Raw genomic sequence first — 381 nt, 5'->3', positions numbered from 1 at the left:
ATGGCTATTTATATAGAGAAATTCTAGAAATTATAATTTTTAGTAATTTTAGCCATCATTTAACTATTATAAACACTAAATTATCTTTAAAAAATAAATTTTACTAATTTATGTATGTAAATTCTAAAAAAATGTGAATGAAAATTGTATTGATTCGTAAAATTCTGGTAAATATAAGTGTAAATTATATAATTTTTATGTGCAAAATTCTAAAAATATGAATATCAATTATTATTGGTTAAATATTGCGCTTTTTATTTTTGTTATTTGGCTTCCAATGGTCTTTTCAAATAATGTGGACAGTTTATGTGTTTTTTTTTTCATGTAGAGAGCACAAATTTGAGGGTTAAATTTGTGACTTCCAATTTTTTTTTTAAATAC

The sequence above is a fragment of the Arachis ipaensis genome, chromosome B01 (genome assembly GCF_000816755.2).
Source record: "Arachis ipaensis cultivar K30076 chromosome B01, Araip1.1, whole genome shotgun sequence".
Taxonomy (NCBI): Eukaryota; Viridiplantae; Streptophyta; class Magnoliopsida; order Fabales; family Fabaceae; genus Arachis; species Arachis ipaensis.
This window is presented reverse-complemented; position numbering follows the sequence as displayed.